Genomic DNA, 22,883 nt, shown 5'->3' on the forward strand with positions numbered 1-22,883 from the left:
ACGAGCCCAGCACGTCATGAGCACAGCTACACTGTGCCCCATGACGAGCTGGGTTCGTCATAAGCATGGATGTGGTTAAGCAAAAACCTAGGATAGCGATACGGGTCAAAAATGCAGGAAGGGCATATAAACTGCAGTGGAAAGTCAGAAAAGGCGACGCCCGACAATCGGGCTGGTATACTCCACCCTGAAACAGATGCAGGGGGATATGAGGGCAGAAAGCCGGAGAACAAAGCAGGCGAACAAAAAAATACAGAGTTCTCTCAGTAAGATGAACAAACTATATGCTGAGATGGCTGGTAGGGTCACAGAGGTTGAGGAAAGGACCGGGAAAATGGAGGATGAGGTTTCCAGGTGGCAGGAGTTTAAGGAGGCACAAGTTAAGACCACAGAGGATATGAACTGGAAACTCGAGGATATTGAAAATAGACAGAGCCAAAACAACATCAGGCTCTTGGGGATACAGGAGGGAATGGAAGGGCAGGACCCGAGGGCCTTCGGAGTCGTTTCCAGAGATGGTGAAATGGGACTGGGATGCAGAGGTGCAGAGGGCACACAGATTCCCTTTAACTCAAAAAAAATCTTACCATGGCTCGCAGAAAGAAAAACCAAGAGCGTTGTTGGTATTTATGGGGAATTTCTTGGCCAGGCAAGATATCATGGACAGGGCTAGGCCACAGGATCGTTGTGTGTTTAAAGGGGTAAACTTCTTTGCACGACCCGACTTCTGCCACGCTACAGTGGAAAGGAGATGGAGGCTACGCCAGATAATCGATCCTTTTCAGAAACAAGGGTGCGAGGCCTAGCTGCTTTTTCCTGCTAGACTCAAAATAATTGTGGAAGGGCGGACAAGGATGTTTTTCTCAGAGATCAAGGCGCAAGCCTTCCTGGAGGAAATAAAGAGAAAGCTAGACCGGGGGCGTCCTGGATGGGTAATCAAATCTCCTGAATATATAGAAGACATATTGAAGGCACAAGATAATGGAACTCGGACAGTTTTTTTTGGACATAAAAAGGAGGGGTTCTTAGTGATGTAATATATGGGAGGGAGGTATTTTCCCCTTCTTCTTCTTTCTTTTCTTTCAGTTGGTATATGGGAATTGTATTATTTATTAGATAATAAAAGCACACTTATTGAAACTTAGCAAGGTTATTGAGTTGGGAGAGAGGGGAATGCGGCACTTCGACGGGCTAGGAAGCAGCCATACATAGGTCAGCTTTGACCTATTTGCCTGTAAGGTGGGGGGGACAGGGGTACACAGGACAGGGGATAGGGATAGGATTTTTTTGGAACAAGGGCTGGGACAGGCGGACATATCAAAGGGGCATGCAGGAATCTAAGAGAGCAATTAAGAATGCAGTAGGAGATGCATGGGAAAGCAAGATTATTGTGAATATCAGCAGATGTAATGGGCACTAGCACTATAAACAACATGGATATCAAGCTAGTCACACTTAACGCCTGTGGTCTCAACGGCAAATGCAAAAGGCAAAAAGTTGCTGTGTGGCTTAAAGAGAGTAGGGCACATTTTATTTTTTTGCAGGAGACCCATATAGAAGGGAATACGTTGTTTTTACTGAAGCAATTAGGGTTTCGTGTACTAGCTTACTCCAAACAGTGAGTTAAGAAAAGGGGGGTGGCCATTCTGACAAAGAGGTTTGAGACACAGACTAGGAAGAAATTAGAAGACCAGTGGGGTAGGTGGGCTTTGATAGAATGCTGGATTGGGGATGAGTGGGTCACATTAGGTTCAGTATACGGCTCCACTCAGGATGATCCGGAGATATTCGACTTTTTGGATATAGAGCTTTCAAATTGGGCACCTAAAATAATCTTAGCCGGTGATATTAATATAAACGGTGCTGACGGGTTAGGTCTGGGCACAAATGGGCATTATGTAGGTAGGAAAAAAAGAGTCTGTCGGGCAATTTGCAGGATGGTTGGCAATAATTCATTATGTGATGTATGGGGACATTTAAAACCCTTGGAACCTGGATATACCTATTATTCAGCTCCACATAAGATTTGTGTTAGATTAGACTATTTTTTCCCAGCTGGCTTTTCTCACATTAACCTGCTTATTGAGAGATTACCACGCATAGTATCTGACCATAACCCTCTTACCCTGACAGTTTGTGGAGATGGTTTTAGAAGGAAAATAAGGGCTTGGTCATTTGAAAGAGAGCTCCTGGTAGATCCAGTTTATGTAGAACGCATGCATGTATGGATTAAGGATTTTTGGGACATCAATAGGGGTAGTACTGCAATAGGGAATCCTTGGGATGCTTTTAAAGCTGGGATTCGCGGCGAGACCCTGAGTTACAGCTTGGCTAAACAGAAAAAAGTAAAGGAAACTTCAGATCAACTAAATAGAGCAGTGTTAGCAGCAGAGCAGGAATTGGAACAGCAGGTTTTAAAGGTTATGAAAGTTAAGGCGACAGCAGAGGAGAGCTTAGCGAAGAGGGCCGCCAAGATCTTTAACACGAAAAGGGAAATCTGTTATGAATACAACGAAAAAGTGGGCCACACTCTAGCAGTTAGAACAAGGCAGAGAGCTGCAAGAGGGAAAATCAGGGAAATAAAGGATACAAGCGGTAATATAGTTTCGGAAGAGAAAGAGATTTCGAAGATTTTTAAGCAATTTAATACCAAATTGTATACAGAGGAACAGCTTAGGTCACCAGAGTACATAAGTGGTTACCTAGGGGATATATCAAGTAGAGTATTATCAGAGGAAGACAAGGAGGCGTTGGGGGCCCCACTGAGTGAAGACGAAATTTTGGAGGCTATGATCAGCCTGCCCTCTGGTAAAGCTGCTGGGCCGGATATGATTCCAGGAGAATTTTATAAGGTTTTTTTTAGGACACTTAAAAGTGATCTAATGAATATGATAGCTGCGGCCCAGGAAGGAGCATCAATTTCTGCAAGTTGGGCGGGGGCTGATATAATTATAATTCTCAAGAAGGGTAAAATACCGAGTGATCCTGGGTCATATCATCCTATTACTTTAATTAACTCGGACGTTAAAATTCTTTCAAAATCACTAGCCATTAGGTTGTCAGGTGTAATTGGAGGATTAGTTAGTAGGAACCAGCATGGGTTCTTCCCAAATAGGGGGACGACACAGCATATTAGAAAAGTAATTACTTTATTTGATGCCCAGGAGATAGCACATGAGGGGGTAGGGGGACCCATGGCAGTCCTCCTATTATATGCTGAGAAGGCCTATGACCGCGTGGCATGGGAGTTCTTGTGGGCAGTAATAAGGAAAGCAGGATGCGGGGAAAGGTTTTTGAAATTGATACGAACATTGTATAAGAATCCAATTGCATGTATAAAGGTGAACGCGGAACGGTCAAGATCTATTGATATCTCACGCGGCACCAGGCAGGGGTGTCCGTGCTCCCCCCTGTTGTTCGCGTTGTATATTGACCCACTAATTGATAAGCTAGAATATAATGCACAGATACAACCCCTGGTAACAAAGATGGGCCCATGTAAAGTATTAGCGTATGCGGATGACCTGGCAGTTATTACACCGACGCCAACAGAGGCCATTAGGGAGATAGAATCTGAGGCTGATAAGTTCGGATGGGTTGCGGGGTACGCTTTAAATAAAGCAAAGAGTATCTATCACTGCAAATCTAGACCAATTGGTTGAAATAAATATTAGTCCAATAATAAGTAAGGCTAAAAAAGATTTGGATAGGGTACATAACATCCATATGTCAATAGTAGGTCGAGTGAATTTTGTTAATATGAACCTTCTCCCAAAGTTCTTGTATTTATTTAGGTCTATTCCCTTATTTTTTAATGTTGGTTGGTTTAGATTAATAGAGCAAATCTTTAATCGTTTTATTTGGGCCCACGGCAAAAACCAGGAGGGCGCAGAGATTTATGTCACTACCACGGGAACGAGGGGGCTGGGCCATGCCTGATCTAAAGCTGTACTATTGGACAGCAGCGTTACAGCAAATATCAAGTCTTCTTGGAGGGGCTGAAATGGAAGCAATACAACATACAGGGTCCAAGGAGATTTATGGTTTGATACTAGGAGAGGAGGCAGAGAATGTCCTTCTGAAACAAACGGAACCGAGCTTCTATAAAAAAAACAAATCTAAAACAGTAGATGCGGCATATAAGATATGGAAGGCGTTTAAGAAGAGCTCTGGCTTGGGTAGATTCAATGCCCATACAAGATTGGCGAGGAATTCCACTCTCCCACAGGATATATTTGGGGATGTAATCTTAGGGGAGTGGGTAAGGCTCGGGATTAGGAAGGTGGGAGACATTATGGGTTCTGAGGGTATGTTTCAATTCTCGGCTCTTCAAGGGGTATTTGGGCTGAGCTCAAGAAGTTTCTTTAAATATTTGCAGGCAAGAAGTTTTTTGTTAGATAAGACAGGGGGAGTTAGAGGTTTTGATAATAATTTAATATTGCAGATTATTGAGGAGGGGCAAGACTCTACAATTGGCAGATTGTATGCAGAATTAATTAAGAATAGAGATGATGATCTAGAAAAGATAGAGCTGAAATGGATAAACAGATTGGGGATAGAGCGGGGGGTGTTTAAGAAATCTCTAAAGTATGGATGTGAAATTCTTTGTTCGGCAACTTTGCAAGCACAGCATTATAAAACTTTATACACATTATACTACACCCCTGCAAAAATAGCTCAATGGGGGGAACGCAGGGAACTACCTGCCCCAGGTGCAATAGTAACGAGGCCGATATAATACCTGTCCAGATCTGCAACCTTTAATAAAAGCTATGGAGGTTTTCTTGGATAGGGCACTGAAACTGCAAGTAAGGTTAACCCCAGAGCTAGTTATGTTAGGGGTCTCAAGTGAAACTCCTTGCCGGAGCCAAGAATATTTTCTATTTGTAGCTATGGCAGTCTTCCGTCTATGTATAGCGACAGCCTGGAAAGATAGAACACCACCGTCAATGCAGCAATGGGTAGCCAGCCTGCTGCATAGCTGTAATTTAGAAAACGCGATCTATGCCAGGCGGGGGAAAAAAGGGAGAGTAAAGGGGCAACAGATATGGGCCCCAATCAATAAATGAAGGGAAGGGGTGGGTTAAATTAAAAATGTAAAAAATGTTTCTTCCCTTTTCTTTTTAGATATAATTCTGTCTGTTCTAATTCTATTTCTATTTGTTCTTGCTTATAGCTCACTGCTTCCCCATAAGGTTTATTTAGGATTTTGTCATTTCCTTACCTTTTTTTTCCCTTTGTATTTTTTTATTTATCCTCTCATTTGAAGTGTTATTTTAAGTGATTTGTACTTTAATGGGATGTTTATATCGTCTGTTCCTGTCCGTATCGAAATGGAAATGTCCTGTGGGGGGGGGGGGGGGGGGGGGGGGGGGGAGGGGTAAAATTGTATCAAAACTTTCAATAAAAAAAAAAAAAAAGGAAAGTCAGAAAAGGCAATTAAGGGAGAAGGCGTGGGAGGAGCTTAGCCAGGCCAGTGTGCTTGCCAACAGCTCTAGATTCTGGTCTGTTGTAAACAGTCCATTGTTTGACAATTCATCAAACTCTAGTAAAGACTGTTTAGTTCCTGCTGAGAGGTGCGTGCAACACTTTGGGAAAGTGTACAGTGACGCGACTCCTGCAGGGACATTAGTTAGTGATTGTATATGCCACCCTCTTGTTTTTACCATTGATGAAGTCAATAAAGCGATTACATCAACCTTAGGGGGGAAAGCTCCAGGTCCCGACGGAGTACCGGCTGACCTATAAGACAGATCGTAAGCGATGGGCCAAGATTTTAACTCATGTTTTTAATGCGGCCTGCCTGTCTGGTTTTCCCCTGTCCTGGGCCAAAGTGGTTATTATACCGATCTTTAAGAAGGGAGCAAGGGATGACCCGGCTTTTTTAGGCCTATTTCGCTTCTTGACTCCGCGGCCTAAATTATGGGGAAAGTTGTCCTGGCACGACTAACTGAGTGGCTCGATCAAGCAAGTATAGTTTCCGATCTCCAGTATGGTTTTAGGCAAGGGAAAGGTACGGTGGACCAATGCCTTAATCTCCATTTGGTGATAGGGAAGTATACAGTTGCAAAGCAAGGAGACCTCCTTCTGGCCTTTATGGATCTAACCTCAGCTTTTGACCTTGTTACCAGATCAAAACTCTGGGTGATCCTCACAGATATAGGGCTAGACGTTGATTTCATTTCATTTCTGGCAGCCATCCACGAAAACACGACAGCGGCTGTGCGCGTTAATGAAGTTGGCAGCCTGACTGATTCATGGGCAGTAAAAAGAGGGGCCGGCAGGGGTACATTTTGGGCCCCCTTGCTGTTCACCCTCTATATTAATAAATTAGGGGAATCTCTTATCTCTTGCTGTACAGATAGCCCTAGAGCCAGCACCAAAATCATTCCCGCACTTCTGTATGCTGACGATGCGGTGTTGGTGGCCAGGACTGCAAGGGTGCTTGTTAGAATTGGAGGTCTCTGGTTGGTACAAGTATACACTTGTGACAAGCAGGGACCCTCTCCTCTAAGTCAGGGCGAAGGATGACCCCTTAGAATTACACTTGCTCACCCTCTAGGTGCGTGGCGTGAGCAGCCAAGGCTATTCTTCAGGCGTTTCTGAGTTAAGTATTTGTAATAACACACACAGTAAATTTACCAATCCCCCCACAAATGGACACCAGGCTGTGGATATATGAAAATACGTTCTCTTTATATAAAAATATATCTATGCAGGCAAGACTTATCACAAGACCAGTATAACGATTTTAACTTAGGCCACAAGATTGTAAATAGGCAGGCGTTTCTTTTTGGAATAACAGCCGCTTCCTGTTAGTCTCTTTTTACTTCCAGAATAGTTATTTTAAACTGTTCTTAGTCCCTTGAGGCCTTCTGGGACTTCCTGGCCGCTTCGTAGCGCTTCTGTACGCTTCTCCGGGTGAAAATGGGCGAAACCCTACCACGACTCACGCATCTAGTGTAAGCACGGGTACGACGCATACTGCTTCCACCTACGAGGCGTACGGGGCAGTGCGGTCAAGTCGCATGCCTCTCCCGTGAGCTGGGGTACGCGACCTACCGGTTCTGACAACGAGGCGAACGGAGCTGTCCCCAGGTCGCGCGCCAGCTAGGAAGGTGCGTCGAGGTTCGGGTGCGCTTCAGGTGGCTAGGGCGCTCTGAGCCTACAGTGCGCTTCGGGATTGCAAGGCGCTTCGAGCCTTCAGTGCGCCTCCGGTCTGCAAGGCGCTTTGATGCTTCAGTGTGCTTCAGTTTGACAGTGAGAAGCGTACAGCTTCTGAGTCACTTAGGCAACACGGGGCGCTCTGGTAGTAGCGTATAGCTTCTGTACAGGTAATACGACGAGCACAATTAGAACACGGGGAAATAAAACGTTGCGGGCCCCAAGCCCGATGTGCTAGCGACGTACCTTAGTATCGTAGTTCTCTTGGTGATCCCAGCGAAGGCAGATGCGAGGTGCACAGTGGCTCCTGGACAGAGCGAGGCTGGAGCCCGAGGCGAGGCTGGCGCCCGAGGCGTCCGGACTTCGGGGGGTCTGCTCTCGGGATCTTTGGGTCCGGTGGGGGCTTCAAGCAGGAGCGTGGGGGGCACACCAGCGAGCCTCCGGTGGCGAGGTGACGAGCGGCTTGAGACAGCCGGGGTAGAGCGGCTCGACAGAGCGGGGCTCTTCCTCGGCGGGAACGGCCAACCGGCGGTAGTCACGGCCTCGAGGAGGGGCTGGGGGGCACCAAGGTCACGGCAGCGAGCCTCCAGTGGTGAGGTGACCAGGCGGCTTGACACAGCGGGGGGAGAGCGGCTCGGCAGAGCGGGGCTCTTCCTCGGCGGGAACGGCCAAACAGCAGCAGTCATGGCCTCAAGAGGGGCTGGGGGCACCAGGGTCACGGCTCCGGCGGGGCAGAAATCCTTACAGTAACCTGCAGACGAGCAGGGAGCAGGTTGAGCCAGATGATCCTGTGGCTCAGGTCAGGAGGCAAGCTCAGTCAAGCCCTTGGAGAAAGTTTCTAGCACAAGTTTACAAAGTCTTTTCAGCAAGTCTTTTCCTCTCCTTCCTCAGCAAGGCAATCAGCAGGCCAGTCCTTCCAGCGTCTTCTTCTCCTTCTAGTTGGGCAGAGGTTCTTTGTGGGAAACAGGATTCTGATTTGCAAGGAGCAGGGCTCCTACTTTTTTACAGTATTTACTTTGTTCTTAAAGGCCAGGGGGGCCTCTGCATAACTTCTTTCAGTCTCTGAGCACTTTGTTGGGTGTATTCTGGTCTCTCCTTTCAGTGTGAGGGGCAGGCACATCAGACGCTCCACAGGAGGTGGAGCCAGCATTGTGTGGACAGGGGCAGCCAAGAGTACTTTTTTGACAGTGCTTCTCCCTTCCTGGGCCAGGTGTCGGGCTGAGTCATCAGTCGCTCTCCAGGAGGTGGAGCTAGCATTGTGGTGGTGGAGCACAGCCCTATTCAGAGTCAGGGGCACTCCCACCTTCCACTAAGGTGTAATCCTTGTATTCACCACCTGTCATCCCCCAGCCCTGTCACTCACATATCCCAGGCAGTCAGATACACATCCTAGCATAGGCGGGCTTTAATGGTTAGGCAAGCAAATGCTATCTTTCTAAAAGTAGCATTTGCAAACACAGGATATTAAAATAAACTTTACTAAAAGAAGTATTTTATTATTCTGAGTTCAGGCATACTAAACTTTACTTCTACCATGTTCCCTGAGCCTGCTGGGATTATAGGGTGTAATAATTCCAGCAGCCCATCCTGGCCTAAGAGAACAGGTAGCCTTACAACAGTGAAAAACGAATTTGGCTGTAATTCACTATTAGGACATGCCACATACATCAGAGCATGTCCTACCTTACACTTACAATGCACCCTGCCCTAGGGCCTACGATAGGGGTGACTAATATGAAGCAAAGGGAAGGTTTAGAGGCTGGCAAGTGTGTGCACTTGCCCAGCCAGCATGACAGTACCAGGCTGCACGCAGGTTCTGCAATGGCAGGTCCTAGACACATTTTAAAAAGGCTGCTTCTGTGGGTGGCGCAACCAGCGCTGCAGGCCCACTAGCAGTATCGGCATTTACAAGCCCTGGCACTCCTGGTGCACTTTACTGGGGACTGACAGTATATCCAATGAGCCAATCATGGAAATCAATCACATATATATTTTGCACAGGGAGAGCATATGCACTTTAGCACTGGTCAGCAGTGGTAGAGTGCCTAGAGTCATTAAACCAACAAAAACAGGTCAGAGAGAGTATTGGAGGAAGGCAAAAAGTTTAGGGATGACCCTGCCAAGAGGGCTAGGTCCAACAGTGCTGCAAACGCTTTTAAATTGTTAAATAGATTTTATGGAGTAATTGGACCTCATCACTAATTTAAAAAAGTCACATGCTATGTCCATAGGCTCGAGGAGGGCAGCGAAGATAAAGTTCTATTTTGCAAGGGACTAGAGTTAGTAAAAGTACCCGCTTTTCCATATTTAGGGGTACTCTTTGATGACCGGTGCTCTTGGAGCAAGCAGCGTGCACACAAAAACAATGTATTTGCTAGAGCATCGGGGGCCACTTTACACTTTGCAAAAAGAATAGGATCAAAACCACTCCCCGCACTTATGAAGATCTATAATGCTAAGTGTCTTCCCATGGCGTCTTATGGGAGCGACATCTGGGGTTACACAGACGTCAGAGAAATCCAGGGGGCCGAAAACATTTTTTTGCGTAAACTGCTTTCGGTCCCTGCTTCCACGGCAATTTTTAGCATACCCAAGGAATTAGGAGCAGGTTTTATTTCTGACCAGATTGCGGTTGCCCCTTTATTGTGTTGGCTAAGAATTTGGGCACAACCTACTCCAAATTTTAACAAATTGATCATCCAAGATTGTCTCACCCTGGAAAAGGTGTTAGACATTCCGTGGATTAGATTTATTAAGGATCAGATGGGAATCCTCGGCTGCCCCGATTTATTTTTGAGCCCCACAGCATTGGGTAAACCGATCATCAGAGACCACAAGCAGCAGTTCCTAGATAGACAACGGGTACTAAGGGAGGAGAACGAATTGAAAAAACCCATGGTGAGAAGATTTGCTATACTGAGCCTGGGACGACAAATGCAACCATATTTATCTTATATAAACAAACCGTACCATCTCTTTGTTTTGACAAGATTCAGGCTGAATATGGTTCCCTGGCTCCTTGCTTTTCCTAAAAGGTACTTCAAAGAAAGAACATTAAGTCCTTCTCCTTGCGATAATTTCTCGGACCAGAACACTCTTCACATAATATTCTTATGTGATTATTACAATTCACTACGCAGAAAATGTATCTTTCCTTTGCTTAGAGGTTGTAATTTTGAACAAGTTAGGCCGGCGCTGGTATACTTACAAACTCTAGCATCACCCAAGGTCTGTTCTGGGGTAGCAAGTTTTCTAACAGGAGCAATCAGGCACAGGAACAGGTCACGTATGAGCTCCCCTGTGGATACGGCATCGAATCAAGTTATCTAAATATAATTTTTTGGTTTTTATATGCAAGGATGGATAAGTCTGAGTTGGGCTAATCTTAGCTTATTTATTTATTTACTCCCAGGCCTAGTTGTGTGTTGGTGGGCTGTATTGTCATTTTTGTTGTTATCTTCCCTGTTATGGATCCGAGAGGTGTGCTCACTCTGTATGAATTGTTGTATTACATGATGGACTGTATCGATTCTATTGTTCCCTACGGGAGCGGTAGTTAATGAACACTGAGTGGAGCAGGTCTCTATGAAGATTAATCATTGTCTTATGGTTTTTTACTCTCTATGTCTGTTACATGGATACAAGATTTTATATCTATGTTTTTTATGAATCTAGATTCGATCTGTCTTGTTTTGTTATTTGTACTTTGATGGCTTTAATCGGCCGAATAATGTTAATTTTGAGTGACTGGCTGAGAGGTGCAGGCGCTGTGCCGAATGCCCGCTGTGAGCAACCTTTATATCAAATATTACCCTGTTATGATCAGACTGAGTCAGCTGTAGAATGTCTGTTTTTGGTTAGAAAGGGGTTGTTTGTAAACATGCCATCCAGTGTGTGTCCTGCAAGGAGGGTTGGGCCATCCACCCTTTGAGTGAGGCAAGAGCAGGACATGATGTCAATCAAAGCATCCATATCTTTATCCACGTGCAAATTAAAGTCCTCTTGGAAGGTGTAATCTGATGAATGTAAACACAGTTCCAAGAGGGAGGTAACATCCTGTATAAAGATGTTCCTAGGTCCGGGTGGACAATAGATGAACAGACCCATGCCTAACTGGGTTCTTGACAAGTCACTATTAAAGGAAAGTGCTTCAACTCCAAGGAGGGAACTGGTTGTTAAAATGCCGGCACGTGGCCTCGATATGACAGCGAATCCTTCGCCCTCTTCGGAGACCTATCTAGTCTGTAGAGAGCGTTACCAGGTGGTACTGCAGACAAAACCCAAGCTGTGATAATCAAGAAAGACTGCAAACTCTATTTTGTGTTTCACCAGTGACCTCGCCTTAATGACAGCATGGATGACTTTTCCTTGACTGGGGTGTGGGCGAGACTCCACGGTATTAGTTGGGCTACCATTGCCGCAAGTTTGAAAGCTCTCCAGCAAGTTATTACAGCCCTTAAGGCAAGTTGAAGGTATTAGCCATGGAACCTGGCTCAGTTCTGATGCCGTTACCACCCTTGCTAGCGCTAGTAGCGCCTCACGAGTATAGCTTCTCCTCTGGGGGTGATGGGGCTTCAAACCGCCAGGGGGTATGGTGCTAGGCGCAGTCATGGCACGGACGGGTGCTGATGGGCTTGCACCTCCTAAAATGGCACAGATATGCTTACAAGGAAATTAAAAAAGGGGGCTGTAACAGACATTTGTAACAAAGCTTTACACACTTCCCCGGCCACCAGCACACTTTTGAAGCAAAATCCAAACTTTACTGGACAACAGCATCAACATCAATGTGGCGGTCCTGATTACGCAGAAAGCAGACAAAAGATGCTCTAAGAATGTTCTGGCTGTGGTGCGCGACAGGGCTGTCTTTATGGGTGCTTCCCCGTCCATGGGTGGATTGGGCAAAAAACGTTTCCCGAAGCCAGGACCTGCAGTCACAGTACAAGCTTTTCAGGTCAAAGGGCAGCTGGGCAGTCCTTCAGCTCTCTCTCCAATTCTAGTGTTATCTAAGGGTCAGCGTGCCTCTGTGCAATATTTATTCCAGGAAAGTGCCCTGAGGGTACCACGCGGTCACCAGCAAATGGGCTACTGCGTCCCCTCCTATCTAACGACGAAGCTCCTCCAATGTGTGCCATCTGGCTACCCCAGAGTGTCACATTCTTGCCCATCCAAGATGGTACAACCCTTCCTCAGCCGTTAGGAGGTTGGTAGCCAGCCCTAGAATTGTGGCTGCCAGAGGGCTACCCAACTATTGTAGAACCAGTTTGCGGGCAAGTTTTTTTCCTGCTTCACCCTGTCTCCACTTTGTCTGCAGTAGCAAAAGACATCCAGCTCTGGGGTGTTGCTTCTACTTCCCTTACAAGGCGGCTTCACCTTTGAAGCTTGCCTTTTGGGCTTACATCCCTGGAGAGGAGGTGACACCTCACTCTGCTGCAGCTGCCTTTGTTCCTGTGCTGGGGAGACGCTCAAATGTCTCCTCAGGTGGTCAGAAAGCTATCTGTGTGCCAGAGCCTTTATGAGGCCGGTGGGCTATCTGGAGTACAAGGTGGCATCTTTTTAAAAGTTGTGTATATTTTAATAGTGGTATTAAATTTGACATTGGGTTTAATGCCATGATGAATTTGATACCATACATGACCCAGTTAGGTAGTCCCATTCAGGAGTTAACCAAGTTGGGGTGGAAACTGCTAACCCTGTGTTAGCCATTGGTGCTACTAACTTTATCTACAGCAAAATGACAAATTGAAAGGATTGCTGTTTAAAACATATTAAAATTATGTCTTACTTAACAAAATACAGCTCCCTGACAAATGGTCCACCTCAACAATGCGGGATTCTCTCATCTGCATCAGCCATCTGAGAGGCCTGTGGTGAGTTTGAAGTGTGAAGTGAGTCCCAATCAAGCAGGGTTTTAGCTTCTTCAGGGACCGAACCACAGCAAAGGCCTCCCGTTCAATGGCACTTCAGTGCCGCAGCCTGCGATCTGGGGAGGAGTCGCCGGCTGATAAAGTTAACTGGTCGATCTTGAAACTGGTCATTTAGCACACAATCTCATCACTGGTTTTTCCCTTGGATTGGGTTTGGACACTGGAACCACTGGGCTCACCCATGGAATACTAGAGGGCTCAAACACCCCCAATTCCGGCATCTTAGCAACTTCAGCTTTAATGCTGCCTTGACTTGATCCGACAGTCTGTAAATCTTAGAGACTCCCCAGCCGCATCCATTTTTGATATATAAAGAAGGGCATAAAGCCACTCTGAGTGGAGAGGAGGCGGAACACTCACCCATTTCAGACCGATTTCCCTTCTCACCAGCACAATGAGATAGAGGAGTAGCTTTCTCGTATTCCCACTCAACTACTCCAGCCTCTGCTATCTCAAAAATAATCAAAGAGAAGCTTACCTTAATATCCACCCGCACAATGCTTCAAACGGGGTTGGCCACTTCATCCCAAAACATCTGGATTTCTGGGCATTCCACGATAATATAAATGTCCGTTGCCTTCTCTAACCCACATTTAGCACATATGGCGACACCCCCTTTCTGCATCTTCGATATTCTGGACGGCGATAAATAAGCTCTGTGAAGGGAAAAGATGGTTTCTTCTTAAAAATGCAGGCTTGACAACAGAAAATAAAGTGTTCCTCAATACTTGCCACAAGTCTTGTAACTGTTCCCTCCGCAAGCCTCCTCCCCAGAGTTCCTCCACCAGTTTCAATCCTGATTCAGGGTCTCTAAAAGTTCCCAATATTAGATTGGAACTTACTTCTTCCCTGGGAGATTCACAGACAGTTGTTCCTACAGGTGATTAATCGATTAAAAACTCTGCTCCCAACTTTTCAGCTGCAAGTACTTGAACCTGGAGAGCTTTCCCCCATCCCACCCCATGAAACGTACCTGCAGCCACAGAAAATGTTACCCCAGTATTGTATGCCCACCTTCTTTATTGGTAGAGCCAGTTCATCTTTAAACACTCCGGAGTACCCGAAGAATCCCATACAGGAGCTCAGTTGCTATAGTATTCCTCTTTGATTGCACATCTAATACTACCCACGGCCTCGCCATAGATTAGAACACTATTGTGGGAAGATTTCTGTCTTGTGTGCACAAGTGAATCCCTTAATGATCGACCACTTTTAAAGGGAAAAAACTGGGTTTCTAAAAATTAAGGGACCCAATGGGAGGATCCTCCAATGCTTATTAATATTTTTTTTTCATTCTGTTGGATTGTGTGTCGAATGTGGTGATAAGAATGAGGTGTCCATTTTTCGGTTTCTCAAAAGTTTGTAGAAGAGATTGTCTGCATTTCAGATCTTTTTCAGGTCATCTTTATACAGTTCACTGGATAGGTTTTTGCCTCTAGTTTGCTGGTCAATAATCCCGCATGCTGTTCATAGTCCTCCTTCTTGGTGCAGTTCCTCCTTAATCTTAGGAATGTGCCTCCTGATAAATTATCCCTCAGTGATTTGTGGTGGAAACTATCATACCGTAGAAGGTTTTACAGTATATCCGTTTATAACACACCTCGGATTTTAGGCTGGTGATGTGTGCTTGTATGCTCGAATCGTGGAAAGATATCGACTTCTTGTCCCGTGTTATAGTGAATTTTAAGAATTTATCTCTTGTGTTAATCCATCTGGTGAAATCTGAGGCTTCGGCTTCATTCCCCTTCCAGGTAACAAAAATGTAACTTCCTGATTTGTATGTTGGTATTGAATGGGTTGTCACTATTAAGGATAAGCATGGTTTCAAAATGTTGTACATAAACACGTGCTATGCTTAGGGTGAAGGTTCTGCCCATTGATGTCTGGTGTGCCTATAGGTAGAATTGTTTCTCAAATTGAAAGTAGTTTTGGGTAAGGGCCATATGTGCGCAATCAAGTATAAAGTCTATGGGTGAGATGGAGTCCAATGGTACCTTGTTCCGTAAAATCTCTAAAACTGAGGAATGTTTGTGTCCAAGGTGTCTACATCTAGAGTCATGAGTAAATTGGAATTTTGAACAAAATCATTCTCTTGAACAATGTTTAATATGTATTTAGTGTCCTTTGCATACGTTTCTTGATCTCTCTGAGGGGATCACCCTCTCAGGTTCTACCTCTGGGTCAGAATGGATACTGCCCTCTTCTTCATCCCCACTCTCAAGGGTGATTACTTCCTCCAGTTGAGCCTGATTCTTTCTGGCTTCTTCCCAGGTTCTCAGGGCTTTTTCCAGCAGAAAGACCAAGGAAAAGTTTCCTCTCCTTGCACAGTGCTCTTATGTTGTGCTGCTGGACGTGGTTCAGCTCATGAAGCTGCCTTCTTTGCTGGTGTGGGCCGCTGCACAGCCCGTGGTGCCTTACTCTTCCTCACGGGCTCACCGCGGTTCTACGCGATGGCCCGTCTACTTCTTTTCTGTGTCAGGCACGCCACAGCTCCACGCCGCGTTCCGGTGTAGGGTTTGTGGCATTTCAGGAATTCTGCTGCTCCAGTCTTGGAACTGCGGCTTCCATTATAAACGCTCTGCAGGGGCCCCTACTCCTACATTATGCTTGTTGAACAATATTACCGATTTCCATTTGTCTGTATGAGGGCCATCTTCTTGCCTTTCCTCCCATGATTCCACAGTCTTGTTCCCAGAAGGCAATGGCCAGGGTTTTGTTCTACCAGTCTAAGATGGCGACCTTTCCTTTTCTTTTCCCTACTTTTTTCCTATCCAAGATGGTGACTAATTACTTCCTGTTACATCACTTCCTGCCCATGGGTATATAAAGGGCAGAATCTTTCATTTCCTTGTGCAATGACACTCCTTTCTCCTGCTGGTGTGTCCTTGCACCTGTCAGTGCATTCTGCTAATGGCTGATGTATTTCTGCTTCTTGTTGGCGCTTTTTGTTCCCTTTTGGATTTGCTTGAAGCCTTCTGCGTTTGCCTGGAGTTCCTGTCTTCAGGTCCATTCTCCTTGCTGGTTTCCTCTGGTCTTTTTCTTGGTCATCTCCTTTCACCCCTTTCCTTCCTGAAGTCTCCGCTGGCAGTAAGAGTTTCTCTTAGGGACTCCTTCTGGAAGGCACAGTCTGCTCTGGTGTTACAATGTCGGCAGCACCGTGGCTACCAGATGGGGTCGCCCAATCCTGGGACAGACCAGAACCCTCAAGAACCAAAGTCGGGAACCATCCCAGTGCACCAAAGTTGGTAAGAGAAGACCCAATTGTGACATCTTAGTTCATTGATCCTCAATATGGGGATCATTGATCCTCCATATGGGGTAGGTGGCCAAGTCAACTTCCTTGTTCTCCATCTTTGAAGACATTTGGCAAAACGTTTTGCAAACTTTGTAACTTTTCTTCTTTTTAACTAGGTGCCTTGTAACAGAACTTAGTAGTCTCAGATTTTTTTTTATTCTCAATGTCAACTGGGATAGTTTCGTCTCTCAAGGGTGATTTCTTCCTCCAGTTGAGCCTGATTCTTTCTGGCTCCTTCCCGTGTTCTCAGGGCCAAGGAAAAGTTTCCTCTCCTTGCACAGTACTCTTATGTTGTGTTGCGGGCCGTGGTTCAGCCTGTGACGCTGCCTGCTGTGCTGCTGTGGGCCACTGCACATCCCCCGGTGCCTTCCTCTTCTTCACGGGCATGTCGGGGTTCTACGCGATGGCCGGTCTTCTTCTTATCTGTGTCGGCCACGCCACGGTCCGTAGTAGGGTCTGTGGCATTTCAGGAATTCTGCAGCTCCAGTCTTGGAACTATGGCTTGCAATATAAAAGCTCTGCTGGGGCCCTGATACTCCTACATTATGCTTGTTGAACAATATTACTGATTTCAATCCTTCTATATGTGGTCCATCTTCTTGCCTTTCCTCCCATGATTCCACAGTCTTGTTCCCAGAAGGCTATGGTAGGGGTTTTGGTCTACCATTCTAAGATAACGGCCTTTCCTTTTCCCTTCACTCCTTTTTTCCTATCCAAGATGACAACTACTTACTTCCTGTTACATCACTTCCTGTCCATGGGTATATAAAGGGCAGAATCTTTTATTTCCTTGTGTTGCAACACTCATTGCACCTGCTGGTGTGTCTTGCTCCTATCAGTGCATTCTGCTCCTGTCTGGTATATTTTCGCTTCCTGTTGGCGCGTCCTGTTCCTTTTTAGGTCTCGTCTATGCAGCGCGCATGCACTGCATAGGCAAAAAGACCATTAGCCATCGCTTTGGCTTTTCAGCCAAAAACGTGCACGTATTCCATTGCCTTCAATGACAACGCGTGCACGTGTGGCGATTCACTTGCGTGAGCGCGCAGCGCCATATGTTATCAATTCTCGCTGCTCCAGCCGCTCGCTCCAGCCTCCTTCTCTCTCCCCAGCTCCTGCTGCCGCGCGAGCTTGTGCTTGTTATCTCTTGAAATTAACCACCTGGGATTTTTGCCTTTTTCACAAGTAGGGTAACTGTTTTTCTTCAATAAAAAAATTAAAAAGGTATGGCTCGTCGTTCCACTCAGATCCTGTCCACTAACACCGCTTGTTCGTAGCCTTCCTGTGGTTGGGCAGTGTTTTTTTCTAGTGCGCACACTACAAGCCTGCTGTTTCTAAGTGGCATTAACAATAAGTTATGTGCTCTGGTCCAGCAGTTTAATGGGATAGAAACTCAACACCTTGAGGCGGGTGAGATCTCACCCTTAAGTGGTGCTCACTTCGATCTAGGCCTGAGTCGCCTTCTCTTTCTCTCCAGATTTCTCTTTACCTTCAAGGCCTCTCTCCGCCCCTGTGCCCCCCCTCTGTGCTCCGTCCAATCAACTCCTGCTGCCCTGCTCTCCCTGCCTCCCAACCTGGATAAAGCTCCAAGCAGTTGTCTCTCAGCTGTCGGTGGAAATAACTGTATGTAGGTCAGCCGACAGGCTTTGTTGGAAGAGGCAATTTGGGACTTTGCTATATTTTGGGATTGCAGGCTTGGTATAAAGTTTTGTACAGGGCCGATGATCCACGAGGGAAAATACCCCACATGGCAAGCACACATTTAAAAAATAGACATTGGTAGCGGAGTGCATAAAATTATTGATGGGGTCTGAGTTTGACAGGCTTATCGACTTGAAATGTGTTAAATCTTATCCATTTTAGGAATGGCAAGGTTATTTTTTAAATACAATAAACCCTTAAGAATATACACAGGTTTATGTGGGATCAAAAAACTGAGAATGGGGGGCTCTCTCAAAGGGACGTGGTCGATGTAATTAAGGGCGCAGCTTCAAAACACATATGCCAAAAATCTGTGCTTGGCATAGTGTACCAGTCGACTAGTATTTTGCTGCTTGTCATTGCATCCAGATATAGAATACAAAAAGTAACATTACACCTACAAAAAGCCGGGACTATTGGCTTTGTCGATGGTTGTTAGTTGCATAAGATAAATCAGCTACAACAATGGCTTTGTTGTATATAATATTGAAACTGTTTAAATTCTGAAAGGATGAGACTGCAAGAACTATAACGAGTGTCTTTGAAGTTGTACCACAGGCAATGAAGAGATGTACAGCTGTCGAGTTAAGATCTTTTTTCACCCTGATGGTGAGGGCAAAAATGGAGAGTCTGATAGAGAACAGTCTCCGCAATAGCAGGACCTGGCCCACTTAAAGCCCTGGATATACAGTTAGAAAACCTATGGCCAGTCACTGCTCTCTGTGCCCACAAACTACTTGTATACTCACATATAACGATTACCACAGCATCATGCCCCTATCCTTTCTGTCTACACACTACCTCCTTTGTTGATACTTTGCTCCCTACCAGTTCTGCTCACTCATTGCTTCCTCTGCTGACTCACTGACTACTGGTCATACACTGCCCCTTCCCTCGGAACATGCCCCATCCCATACGCTGTTTCCTGGCTATTCTGCTAATACTTGACCCTGTTCTCCTCCTCTACTCCCTCTGCTCCCTGACCCTTCTTCTCACACGCTGCCCAATTTGCACCCTGCTCCTTCAGTTCAACAACAGAACCTTCTGCTCACTGTACCTTCTGCTCACACACTGCCCTTCGTATGCACACAACCTCTCTTCTGTTCTCACACTTCCACTCTGCCCCTTGCCCCTTCTGCTCTCACACTGTTCCCATCTCACTGACTCCCAAATCGGCTCCCTGTGCCTTCTGCTTGAACAATCCCCCCTCTGTTCACAGACTACCCAACTGCACTCTGCCCAATGTACCTGACCCCATTGACAACACACACTACCCCTTCGGCTCCCTCAGGGCACAAAGTCCTAAACCAGCATTGGCATAGCCAATAGGTCTTGCCTTTGGGACCTTAGAAGTGTCTAGCCATGCAACAGTTGATGTTGTTGCACCAAGGATATTGTGCTGCATAACTAAATACTTATAAGATCCCAAAACACGAGACCTATTGGCTATGCCAATGCTTTTTGGATTTGCTTGAAGCCTTCTGCATTTGCCTGGAGTTCCTGTCTTCAGGTCCATTCTCCTTGCTGGTTTCCTCTGGTCTTTTTCTTGGTCATCTCCTTTCAACCCTTTCCTTCCTGGAGTCTGCACTGACAGTGAGAGTTTTTTCCCTTTAGGGTTTATTCCTCTTTGGGACTCCTTCTGGAAGGCACAGTCTGCTCTGGTGTTACAATGCCGGCAGCACTGTGGCTAGCGGATAGGGTCACCCATACCTGGGACAGACCAGAACCTTCATGAACCAAATTTGGGAACCACTCCAGTGCACCAAACTTGGTAAGAGAATTTCCAAGTGTGACATCTTAGTTCATTGATCATCAATGTGGGGAAGGTGGACAAGTCAACTTCCTTGTTCTCCATCTTTGAAGACGTTTGGTTAAACATTTTGCAAACTTTGTAACTTTTCTTCTTGGAAATCAGGTGCCTTGTAACAGAACTTAGTAGCCTCAGAATTCTTTTTATTCTCATTGTCAACTTAGATGTTTTCTTTCAGTGGTCACTGACTTATTAATTGTAAGCTACAGCTAAACACACGTTCTGGATCCCACCGCTGCCATCAATGTGAGGATTGGGTGTGGGGCCTTATCACACAGAACACTCACAAATACCATCTTGGGTCCAGTCAGGCTTGGTTACTTAACCTCAAGCCCCGCCCTGGGTAACTGGGGCTTTGAGCAGTAAAGGCTAGCAGAGGATCTATGGGGCTTATTTACAAGCCTTTGCACCACTAGCGCGTCACTTTTAATGTGGGAAAAAGTGACACACCGGCGGCGACAAGGGCTTGTAAAGAAGCCCTGATGTCCAAAGCATTTAACAGCACCAAACAATTAACTAAGAAAACAACGACACATGAACGAAAGAAGACTTTGAATCCTAGATATAAATTATAATTTTATGAATTTTTAGAGACCTTGATGAACAAAATCCACCTGAGGGTTCTGGAGATACAGATTTTAGAAGATATCATCACTTTTAAATGCAAGAACAAACAAGCATTGGGATCAAAAACTCGTATGAAAAGTTTGGAATAGTGAGTTCACTCCCAATATAGTTATTTAAAAAACAAATACCCCCCCCCCCTCTCCTTCCCCCACCTCCAAACTCCCAGGGATTTCTGTTCCAGGGCATGGGGCTCCATATGTATTTTTTTCTTTTTCCTTGTAATTGTCTTTCAAAACCAGGCTACACAGGGAGGCCTGAAGCCACGTTTGTTGTCACTCTAGTCGGTGACACTATAAATGCTTCAGTCCTGGTCTGAAGCAATGTTTCGTTGCCACTATATCAGATGGTACTACAAATGCTGCAGTCCTGGCGTGAAGGCACGTTTTGTTGCCGCTCTAGTGGATGGCACTATAAATGCTGCAATCCAAGCTTACAGATCTGTCATTGGTCACCAGCCTTTTGACTTTGTCAAGGCTTGATTTGTTCAGACATGGTTTTTGCAAAAGGTTACTATTGAGGAAGATTCCGGACCCTCGTAGCTCTAAAAGCAAAGGAAAAAATAATAAAAAATGTGAATGATAAAACAGACTTATAGATGAAGTCTGACTGAAGCCACTATAAATAACAGTGTGTAATACATCAACTTGATAAAATCGAAAGGTTCAACACCCAACCTAACAAAAAATTGGTCTGGTGTTGGCTGCCATCCTCTTGCCTTTGAGAATGCTTTTTAGGAAATCTTTGTTACAAATAGATAGAGATGTTTGAAAAGATAGATAAATAGAGAAGCTTGCAAAACAGAGCAGCTCGTAAAGATAGGGATTCAGGATTGGATAGACCGATTGATAGAGATAACCTTGTAGATATGACAGATACACCTGAAAAGATAGATAGGCTGACAAATAGAATGACAGATTTGCAAAGATAAATATCTTTGCAAAGAGACATAGAAGTCAAAAAGATTGATGGAGTTGCAAAGATAGAAGTCTCATAGATAGCAGGAAAGACAGTAGATAGAGGGATACTAGATAAATAGACAGGATGATGGATTGACAGGTAGACACATATATAGATGGACAGTGAGACGGGTAGATCGACACAAACACAGACAGAGGTAGACAGATAGGATTGCAAACATAGATGGTGCAGATTCAATTAGTAATACAACAGTTAAATATCTATATACGCACAACAAACAAACACTGAAAGCAAACTATAAAGACCTACAAGCAGGACATACAGACTAAGTTGGCTTACAATCAGAGCTGTAGTCCTCAATTAAAATACAGACAGGAGTGCAGGTATAATTGCATATCATTGTGTGCATTCTAAAAAGTGAGTTACTTTATAAAGAATAGGTTCAAATGGACACCATCTGGTATACTCTGATATAGCAGCAATCTGATAAACAAAGGCGGCTCCAAAAGGAATTTACAACATCATTGGCAGGAGGCAGGTACTGATAAAGCTGATAAAGCTGAAATGTGTCCTGTGCTGTGACAAGCTGGTAGAAAGCGTCCTGCTATAAAATGAAGCTCGAACCGCACCGGCAACACTAATGTAATTAAGTACAAACATAAACACTGGCACGGAGGGAAACTACCTGCTTGTGAAAGAGTAAAATGCTGTCACTCAGAGTGAAGTTAGCCAGTGACTGAAGTAGGCAGACCCACTGCCCCATGCTATATTCTGTAGTGGATGGAAGCAAAATGTGAATGGCACAACAACCGACCAATTGAAGGACAGCTGAAAGCCCCTTTAAGTAGGTATATAATGCATGTAATTGTGTAAAATAAAATGTCTTGGCTAACACCAGACTGAACACAGATAAAAGTGCATGTGTCAATCTGTAGGTGTGCGCATATGTGGAGAAATGTCGTCCAACCTACCGAATTATGAAAAAGAAGATGCATCATAGTCTCTCTGTTTTTCTTTTTTTTCTAATGTTGTTCTGCATTGGGAAAGCCAAAACGCCTAAAAGGTGAGACTTATTGACTTTGCCAATGTGTGTTTAAAATGGTTGTAAACCTCCTTTTCCTTGTGTAGCTCTGGTCAGAGTCTTGGATCTCTGGAGTTACACTATGTGGAGGATGCTCAGATTTCATGTCCGGGTCCTAGCCCAGGCTCTCTGATAGTATCAAGGACTCCCTGCAGCAGTTGCTTATGTTTTCCTCCGTTATTGTGATGCTCTGTGTTGCATGGTCCATTCACTGGAAAAGTCTCCATCTTGTTTCATTTGTTAGGTCGCGTGATAATAGAAGCATTCCCTGGACTAGGGAGGCATCTTGTCGCTATGAATTTAACACTGTAGTTTGTCATAGGGGAAAGGGTCTCATTCGCTTAAAAAGCAACCTTCTCTGGG

The 22,883-nt window shown here is 45.3% G+C and overlaps 1 protein-coding gene across 1 annotated transcript in view; it reads left to right on the plus strand.

Moving 5' to 3' along the window:
- LOC147709859 (uncharacterized) overlaps positions 1-22,883 on the plus strand; it is a 49,112-nt gene that overhangs the window by 20,181 nt on the left and 6,048 nt on the right. The window lies entirely within an intron of this gene.

This window comes from Lissotriton vulgaris, chromosome 6 (assembly GCF_964263255.1).
Source record: "Lissotriton vulgaris chromosome 6, aLisVul1.2, whole genome shotgun sequence".
NCBI lineage: Eukaryota > Metazoa > Chordata > Amphibia > Caudata > Salamandridae > Lissotriton > Lissotriton vulgaris.